We start from the raw sequence: 10,216 nt of genomic DNA, 5'->3' as shown, positions 1-10,216 counted from the left end.
GCATTTCCGCTAGTTTGTGCTGATAATCTCCCTTTGTCATCTCTCACTCACCTGAATGGTTCAAACATGCCAGTAGAACTCTTCAGCAATGAAAAGTATTACAGCTGGCGCTGACTTTTGTTTCCCACTTCCCTGTCAATGGTGGGGAAGCAGGGAGTGTGCTATTAGCTTAAAGGGCAACTATCTTGAAAAGGAAAATTTTATAAAAGCTTCATCATACTGAAATAAGAAACTTTCTAAATACAATCAATTAAATATTCTGTAGCGTTTCTGAAATAATCAAGTTTATCTTCACTATTTCTCTCTCAGCATCTGTTTCTCTTCATTCTGTCTTCATTCAGCAGTTGGGTGTCAGATATTCATTGACAGTCAGATCCAATATATCTTATAGGGGGGCTCCTTTTGCCTAGAAGATGTATTAGAGCTCACTCTATTAAAATCACCAGACATCATGTCTCTCTACATGCAGAATTTGTGCAAAAGGCAGTTATTTTGTTTGTACTGGAATTACTCAGCAAGTCCAGTTGTTTTAGAATTACTTATATTCAATATACCATGACCTGGATAAATGAAAATCTTCATAGTCTTATTTTGTTAGATTTTGTTTGTACTGGAATCCGTTAATAGAGTGAGCTCTAATACATCTGCTAGGAGAGGAAGCCCTCCTATAAAATATATTGGATCTAACTAACTGTCAATGAATATCTGACACCCAACTGCTGCATGATACAGAATGAAGAGAAACAGATGCTGAGAGAGGAATAGTGAACATAAACTTGATTATTTCAGAAATGATGCAGAATTTTTAATTAATTAGATTCAGAAAGTTATTTATTTCTAAGAATGTAACGAATCCAGGATTCGGTTCGGGATTCGGCCTTTTTCAGCAGGATTCGGATTTGGGCAAATCCTTCTGCCTGGCCGAACCGAATCCTAATTTGCATATGCAAATTATGGGCAGGGAGGGAAATTGCGTGACTTTTTGTCACAAAAGAAGGAAGTAAAATATCTTTTCTCCTTCTCACCCCTAATTTGCATATGCAAATTTATATTCGGTTCGGTATTTCGCCAAATCTTTTGTGAAGGATTCGGGGGTTCGGCCGAATCCAAAATAGGGGATTCGGTGCATCCCTACTTATTTCAGTATAAGGAAGCTTATATTAAATTTTCATTTTCGCGATAGTTCCCCTTTAATTATTTTGAGCCAGTGATTGTTCCATCTTTTTTTTTTTTAAATCCACACTTGTAAACAATTTACGTAAATCTTGTTTCGGTTGATATTTATGGTAGCCATTCATAACTTCAAGATTTAGTTTTTTTTTGTTTTCTGTAGACAGTTGTGTTGGAATTAAAATATGTAGCATCTGCCAGAAATAGGATATTGTTGGTTTATTGCCAAAAAAAAAGTACTTTAATATGTATTTGTATAAATATGGCAATTTGTGTGACACTTTGGACCCTGTGTTTTTTAAATTACTCTGGAAGTGACACCAGAAATGCCACCCATTGACTGATATGGCAGTAACCTGCAAACTGTAATGTAAGTGGGATTATTGCTTGGAAACTGCACCCAAAACACATACACAAGCCTAGTAGCCAGTGGGATCATTTGGCCCTGTCTCTCTGCTACCAAAAATCAGTAGCCCTGTACCATTGTACAAAGAAAGTGTTTTCTACCTTTGTGTTATGTATTTGGTGTCACAGGCAACGGTAGTTAAACATGTTCTGGGAATGTTTTGCTCGTTTCATTCTTTGGAAGGTGCATGAATATTTACACAAACGCTATTATTTATCTATCCAAGCACAAACAAGTAACTAAGTTAATGTACCATAAAAAAAAAACTATTGTACACCTAGAATTTATTTACATAAAATAACCTGCAGAGAATTGTTCATTCACCCTGGCATATATTTCTGCTGCTGAGGTTTAGCAGTGGACATATTGCTTGATAATAATAAACGAAAGATGTAAGACCCGGCTTGTTAAGCACTTTGGTATGGAACTGAAACCTACAGCTTACATACTTTAATCTTTATGCACTTTCTGGCATTTCGTTTTCATCGGTTTTATTTATTATTGCAAATTAGATGAATTTCAGTGACCATTTGTGATTATATACACTCACCACACAACCATAACGGCTGTGACAGTTTCAGAACTAATTTTTGCCTTGAGTTTTAAACAGGCCTGCCGCATTACAGCAGCCCAGCAACTGTCTTGGGTATTTTCTCCCAAACTTACAGCCTGTTGCTCTGTAGGCATGATATCAGCTTTGTTTCTTCAGGCAGCCTTCTCCAGCATCAGTTATGTTAAAGAAGAGCGGAAGAATTGTATAATGTTAGTAGGGATGCACCGAATCCACTATTTTCGATTCGGCTGAACCTCCGAATCCTTCGCAAAAGATTCTGAATCCTAATTTGCAAATTCTGGGTGGGAAGGGGAAAACATTTTTACTTCCTTGTACAAAACGTCGCACGTTTTCCCTCCTCGTCCCTAATTTGCATATGCAAATTAGGATTGGAATTCGGGCAGAAATATTCGGCCGTCTCTGAATCCTCCTGAAAAAGGCCGAACCCCCAACCGAATCCTGGATTCGGTGCATCCCTAAATGTTAGGGCATTTTGGCATCTAGTTAAAATGTAATTCTGAGCGTTTGCTGTCTTTTAATTTGTCATAGCCAAGACAATTTTAAAACGTAACTTTCCAAGATGATTTTTAAAGATAAATTATTAAATAAATTTCTCTGTACTACAAGTTATCCTCTCACCAAGTTCTGTTGTTAAGTGAATTGATACTCTATATACCTTCATACCATCAGTAATGTTACCTGAGCATATCATATATACCATAGCATTTTAGAGGGTAAACAGAATCATTAGTATTTTAGTTATTGCAGAGACCTCTGTATCAAAAAATAAAAGTAAAAATGGATATTTGGCATTTAAGTTTAAATAAATAACATTTTAGAGCAAAACCAGTGTCTTTTTTCTTTTCATGATAACTGGAAATATAAATGGAAAGGAGCTAGCTGTGGCTAGTAAAAGTTTGGGTGCCAGGTAGTTGTGGTCTTGTTCCTCTGGTGTCTGCAACTGCATTAAAGGAGAAAATGCTAAATTAAAGTTAATACTTTGTAAATGTGGAAAACATTTAGTGGCCCATTTATCAAAGGTCGAATTTTAAATTCATGTGATTTTTTTTTTTTTAAAAATAACAAGATTGATGCTTATTGCCCATAAATGCACCACTATAAATAAATATCCATTATTTGGGGCAATTAAGTAAATAGAGAACAAATATACTCAGTTCACCCCAGTCCATGGGTAAACATATTACAAAAATCAAAAATTGTGAGTTTTTCTTCAAAAGAAATAGCGAAAAAATGTAATTATATGTTTAATCCATTTATAAGAACATACAGGTGAAGGCCTGACGCGTTTCATACCTGTTTGGGCACTTACTCATAGGTGCCCCAACAGGCACGAAATGCGCCAGGCCTTCACCTGTATATCCCAAAAAAACTTGAATGTCAGTAAGGCATCTTCAAATGGGTCACTGGACCTCTTCCATTGACTTCTACATGAACTCGGCAGGTTTTAGGTAGCAAGTAGTCAAATTCGAATAATTCCCAGAGGGAAAGGTTTGATGAGTCTCTAATTCGAATCGAGTTTGGATTATTCATATTTTGAATTTGTGAGTTTTGAGCAAAAAAAAAATTGGTCTATATTTTCCATTATTCAGTGTTCACATTATAGCACTCAGGAAAAACAACTGAGGGAATCTATTTTATGCAGTTCAGGGTTAGCCAGGTCTAATTTTCAAAACCAGCCAAAGTCAGCTAGAAAACCAGCCCAAAACTATATGAATATATATATCATAAATATATATGAAAAAAATGCCATATCAGGCAGGAGGTACAGGGGCCCCATAAGGCCCTAATACATATACAATTTCGAAAAATATTGGTAAAACAGGTCAACTTGTAGACATTTTGGTGGCCAGCAGATTTTTACCCCCAAATTGTCTGAAATTGAGGAAAGTCACCGGAAAATGCAAAAATGCTTAAGAGGGATGGGAGACTGGGGTACAGAGCCCAAAATCTGGTAACTCCCGACTTCAGTGCCATTGCATGCTGGGTATTTTAATATTACATTCAACTTGGCAGTTGGAAAAATATGTTAAACAAAAACTAAATTACCCAACATGCATTGGGAGACACAGGATTGGCACATTAGGACAAGAAAAAAACTTTGGCTGGTTTCCAAAGTACAAACCAGCCAAAGGCCCTAAATGTAGCCCAGAGCTGTACCTTGGCTAGTTTGTACTTTCAAAACCAGCCTGGGCTTTAATTTAGTAGCCCAATTTGGCTGGAAACCTGCCAACCCTATTTTGACAACTCAGCCCGCAATTCAGGATTGTTACGGAAATGTCCTGACTTTCTCTTTGATCTCTTGAACTGAGCAGCCAGAAAAAGATACAACGTTTCTAACTTAATTGGCTTTTGGCAGAGAGCCCAGAATATGTAACAGGTGCACTTGGATACTTTTGTAACAATTTCAGATAAGCAAAGAAGCAATTGTAACAATTTAAGATAAGCAGGTCTCTTGGGGAAACTGTGATTTGCAACTTAAAGGGCAATTTAGCAAAGCAAAGCTGTAATAACACATAAAAACCACAGAAATGTGTTCAAACTTTCACAACCTGACACATTTTGTAAAATGAACATGGTAATTAGGGGGTGTGGCCACATCATAGGTGTGATCAGAAAATCTAGCCGTGCTACACGCGCCAAATCTTTTTGTCCCTCTTTTTGTTTCCAAAATGTTAGGAGGCATGAATTACTTATTGCTCTGACACAATAAAATACATACAGGAAACCATTGATTTATTTTTTTCCCTTGCACAGGCCCTGTTCTGCTGCAAACCTTGCTCCACAACAGGCCCTGCATAATACATATTTCTGAATGGTTGAAAATCATTAAGAAGAATAAAAAGCCATTAAGGAAATGACTAAATCTTTAATGAAAAAATACTGTGTTTTAACATGCTTTCAAAACCATCACATGTAAAAAAAAAAGAAGCGATAAACCGGAAGAAAAGAAAATGTGAGTTGCATTACTAATGCTCATTGGCAGTGTAATATATTTTAGAAAAATTGCTTCATGAGCTCTTATGGTTGCTAGATACATATATTTGATGGGTTGCCCATTGGGAATAAAAGGCATTATGTGTTTATGACTTTGTTTAAACTCAATCCCATTGATTGTTTTCCAGCTTTTGTGAATCAGTGACTGGCACAGGCTATCCAACCTGTCATCCTCCATCTATTTTTCAGCTACAGCTCCCTGAAAAAGAGTGGACATACTTAGGCTAGCAGTCTTCCAGACAGGTGATTAAGAGAATAAGGTATGTGCTTTATAACATTAAAGTGAGCACTGCACTATATATACTAGTTACATTAAAGGAGAACCCGCAGGTTAACCGCAAAAACCTGCAGATAGAAGTTTTGGGAGCAGGTATAGACGCAGGTCGGCGGTTCTCCAGGTTTACGGGTCTTCTCAGGGGCGTAACTACAGAGGAAGCAGACCCTGCGGCTGCAGGGGGGCCCAGGAGGTACAGGGGGCCCCATGAGGCTCTCATTGATGAGCAATTTGAACATATATTGGTAAAACAGGACAAACACTGGATATGTTGGGGGCCCTAAAATTAATTTGCTGTGGGGCCCAGCAACATCTAGTTACGCCACTGGGTCTTCTCAATAGTGAGTTTTACTCCTTTTTTTTTTTTTATCACATCAACTTCCAATGATGTCACTTCCGGTTTACAACAATAGCACTTCCTGTTTTTCTCCTTTTTTTCTGATCACGCCAACTTCTAATGATGTCACTTCCGGTTTACAATGACAGCACTTCCTGTTTCTTGATGGTCAGCAGGTCATGGATCGGGTTGCGGAAATGGTGGTAGCCGGTCCAAGCGGGTAAGTATGTTGGTCACGGGTCGGGTTTAATAAATTGGTTCCGCGGAGGACTCTAACTAAGGCTTAACTAAAGAAGTAGCTAGAAATGTTGTACATTGTGCTTCTGTACCAGCCCAAGGCAACCACTGCCCTTTAACAGTAAAGATCTGTGTCTCCAAAGATGCCCCAGTAGCTCCCCATCTTCTTTTCTGCTGATTCACTGCACATGCTCTGTGCTGCTGTCACTTACTGAGCTTAGGGACCCACTCACAATATACAGTACACATAGAATAGAAATGTCCCAATATAAGGCTGATTAGTAATTAATACAGATAATTACTACATGGCAGCACAGAAACCAGTGCAATTAGCATCAGAATTTAATAATCAGCCCTGTAGCATCAGCTTATATTACAGGGGAAGCTCATTTTCTGCTGGATAATTAGTGACGACCCCTAACTTAGCTTCTCAACAGCTGCTCAGAGCCCACTGAGCATGTGAGTGTCACAGACACTTTCCAAGATGGTGACCCCCTGTGACAAGTTTGAAGTCCTGGATCATTGCTGCTATTGACAAGCTGAAACTTTAGCCTCGTGCAATAAGTTCATTATATACAATATGGCATTTTTAGCCATATTCATTTTTAGGGTTTAGTTCTCCTTTAAAGGGGGGTTGGTTGCATTTCATATAATGTACTGTACTGTTATTAGAATGTTTCAGAAATTGTAGTATTTAAAAGAAAATGAGAATTAAACTCTAACATGATGATCCCCAGTGTAGAGTCCTGCAGCAGGTCGGGTACCCACGGGTTACCCACAAAAACCTGCGGTACCCTGCGGGTTGTGGATAGAAGTTCAGGGTGCGGGTATAGGAGCAGGTTGGCGGTTCTATACGACCATTGATAAATCTGCCCCTTAATATCAACCACAGGCTAGTGATGTGCGGGCCGACCTGCTGGTCGGGCAGGTTTGGGTCGACCTCGCACACTCTTTTACGGGTCGCGACCTTCCAAATGCTGGCTTCCGAATTCCGGGTTGTGTTTTTATAGACACACCTCTCGCCCGCCCCTTTTGTGATGTAATCGGCGGGTCGGTGCGGGTCTATAAAGGAGACCTGGGTGGGCGCTGGTGGTGGGAGGTCGGGTTGCAGGCGGATGCGGGTCAGGAAAAGCCCAACCCGCACATCACTACCACAGGCAATATATATTTTATGATCTATCAAGCTGTCCTGAGTGTCAGAAATATTTTTGTCATAGTTAGGAAAGTTTTTCACACATTTATAAAAGCTGATACCTGTATGATTTCATCAGAATGTATTTGACTGCGCTGACCACTCAAATGCCATTCTGCGCTATAAACTGTAATTGGAACTGACCACATACTTTGCTTTAGGCCCTATTTGGCATAAGCAATACAGGTATGGGGCCTGATCTTTCCATAATTTGGATCTTCATACCTTTAGTCTACTAGAAAATCATGTAAACATTAAATAATCCCAATAAGGATTAATTATATCTTAGTTGGGATCAAGTACAAGATACTGTTTTATTATTACAGAGAAATAGGAAATCATTTTTAAAAATTTTGATTATTTGATTATAATGGAGTTTATTCACTCTGTCTTCATGCAGCAGTTGGGTGTCAGATAAATTACCCAATATATCTTATAGGAGGGGGCTCCCTTTCCTAGCAGATGTATTAGAGCTCACTCAAATAACGGATTCCAGTACAAACAAAATCTAACAAAATAAGATTTTCATTTATCCAGGTCATGGTATATTGAATATAAGTAACTCTAAAACAACTGGACTTGCTGAGTAATCATTGAAGACGTTTCACTACTCATCCGAGCTGCTTCTTCAGTTCTAATTAGGGATGCACTGAATCCACTATTATGGATTCAGCTGAACCCCTGAATCCTTCATGAAAGATTCGGCCAATACCTTGTTTTGTGACAAAAAGTCACGCGATTTTCCTCCCCACCCCTTATTTGCATATGCAAATTCGGTTCGGCTCGGCAGAAGGATTCACCTAATCCGAATCCTGCTGAAAAAGGCCGAATCCTGGCCGAATCCCGAACCGAATCCTGGATTCGGTGCATCCCTAGTTCTAATAGATACTAACAAAATAACTGCCTTTTGTACAAATTCTGCATGTAGAGAGACATGATGTCTGGTGATTTTAATAGAGTGAGCTCTAATACATCTTCTAGGCAAAAAGAGCCCCCCTATAAGATATATTGGATCTAACTGTCAGTGAATATCTGACACCCAACTGCTGCATGAAGAGAGAATGAAGAGAAACAGATACTGAGAGAGGAATAGTAAAGATGAACTTGATAATTTCAGAAACAATGCAGAATATTTAATTGATTATAAGTAGAAAGTTTCTTATTTCAGTATGCTGAAGCTTATATAAAAATTTAATTTAATTATTTTCTGCGGGTCGTCAGGATGATAGGGCCACATAAAAACGTAGATTCGGTCCAACAAAATTGAACCTGCCTGATCTGTATTTGCTCGATTTCCAGCCAGATAGAGGTCAGGCAGGCCTATCGGCTGGCTACATACATGGCAAGGAGTCTTCAGCTTTTATCAGGCCCTGTAATGCCACCTTTAAACATCTTAAAGGTTTAGTTCACCTTCAAACAACTAGCTGTTTTCTTTTCTTTTTTTTTAAATTCTTTATGTATATACATTTTTGGGAATAGGGTACAGAAAGTAAGAAGGGAAGGGGGTAATTTGGGATATTGAGCATATGATCTGCATAAAAGAAATAATAACATCAAATTCCAATACCATTAGAGACTCCCTGTTCTTCTAAATACATACACTCTGTGCAGCTTGTTAACGTTGCTTACAGATTTAATGTTTTAATATAATTCACCCAAGGTGTACTAACCATGTGATCTCCATCTGTCTAATTTCTCCTGTTTTCCTCAGCCATTCTCTAAGGGGCAGATTTACTAAGCTCGAGTGAATTTTCGAAGTTAAAAAAGTTAGAATTTCAAAGTCATTTTTTAGATACTTCGACCATGGAATAGGATACTACAACTTAGAATTTAGTTCGACTTCGATTCGAAGTAAAAATCGTTCGAATATTCGACCATTCGATAATCGAAGTACTGTCTCTTTAAAAAAAAACGTCGACTTCATACCGCGCCAAATTAAAGCTACCGAAGTGCAATGTTAGCCTATGGGGACCTTCCACAGCACTTTTCGAAGTTTTTTTGATCGAATAAAAATTCTTCGATCGATTGCTAAAAATCGTTCGAATCATTCGATTCATACTATTTAATCGTTCGATTAGAACGATTTCTATTCGATCGATCGAATACATTAAAAATCATTCGACTTCGATATTCGAAGTCGAAGGATTTCAATTCGAGGGACGAATTTCGAAGTTTCTTTAACTTTGAAATTCGACCCTTAGTAAATCTGCCCCTTTAATGTTAGTGGGTCAACTGATTTCCATCGTTTAGGGATTAACGACTTCGCGGATTGTAATAATTGCAGAGTAAGTGGATCTTTTATGGCTTTCATTGTATCATACTGCAAATTAAGAATTATATCACTTGGATTATCTCTCTTAAACTTATTTTATATCTTCCCTATGGCATCAGTTATATTTTCCCAAAATTGCTGTAGGCTCGAGCATGATAACTAAATATGCGTATGGTTACCATCTTCTCCATGGCAACTCCAGCAACACCCTGAATTCTTTGGATACATCCTTTTAAGTTTCATTGGGGTGTAATGCCACCTTGTGAGCATTTTGTATGTAGCTTCCCTAGTTTTGACTGCTTTAGATGTTCTATAAATTGTTTTAATAACCTCTTTCCATAGATCCTCAGAAATCTCAATATTTAACCCCATTCCCTACATTGTGAATCAAAACTAGGATAATAGGTCTCGAGGAGTAGCTTATGCATTTTAGATTGAGGTTTACAAATTTCTATCTGAGAAGTAATTATTGATTCCCAGAGAGTTTCTGTTCGCTCCCAATCTGCATTCAATCTTGAATATAAGAACCCTTGCAGCTGGGTATAGCCCCAGCCATCGCTAGGATGAGAACCCCATCTTTTTTGCATTTCTTCCAGGGGAATTATTCTCTTATTTATAATTAAAGGACAAGGAAAGTCTAAAATAGAATAAGGCTAGAAATGCTGTATTTTGTATACTAAACATAAACATGAACTTACTGCACCACAAGCCTAATCAAACAAATGATTTATGCTTTCAAAGTTGGCCGCAGGGGGTCACC

Source organism: Xenopus laevis, chromosome 7L, assembly GCF_017654675.1.
Source record: "Xenopus laevis strain J_2021 chromosome 7L, Xenopus_laevis_v10.1, whole genome shotgun sequence".
Taxonomy (NCBI): domain Eukaryota; kingdom Metazoa; phylum Chordata; class Amphibia; order Anura; family Pipidae; genus Xenopus; species Xenopus laevis.
This window is presented reverse-complemented; position numbering follows the sequence as displayed.